The following is a 519-nucleotide window of genomic DNA, read 5'->3' on the forward strand; positions in this document are numbered from 1 at the left end:
CCCGCATTTTTCAATCGATCGCGGGGAACCACCCGCCGGCCCGGCGTCCTCCCGTCACGGCCTGCCCCCTCCCGCCGGCCCGGCGCCCTCCCGCCGCCGCCTACCCGCCCCCTCCCGCCAGCCCGGCGCCCTCCCGCTGCCGCCTGCCCGGCGGCGCAGCTCCGCCTCGTGGCGCCCCATGGCCCCGCACCCGCTGCAGAGACCGAGCGGCCGGGAGGCGGCGGTGGGGGCCGGTGCGGGAGTGCTAGCCGATGGTGGGGTCGGCGCGGAGGCGGTCGGGGAGGAGCCGCCGGCGGGGGCCGGCGCGCTGGCGGCCGGGGAGTAGCGGGGGCGGCACTAGGAGTGCTTGCGGGAGGAGAGAAGGAAGAAGAGTGAAGGGAGGAAAAAAATAAATAGAAAGAAGAGGATGACATGTGGGGCCCACAATTAACGGTGTTACATGGACATCCATCCCAACCCTCACAACTTCTCCAACCAAACAAAAAACTGGGTTCAACCCATCCCTCTTCAACCCTCTCA

This window comes from Setaria italica, chromosome III, assembly GCF_000263155.2.
Source record: "Setaria italica strain Yugu1 chromosome III, Setaria_italica_v2.0, whole genome shotgun sequence".
Classification (NCBI taxonomy): Eukaryota; Viridiplantae; Streptophyta; class Magnoliopsida; order Poales; family Poaceae; genus Setaria; species Setaria italica.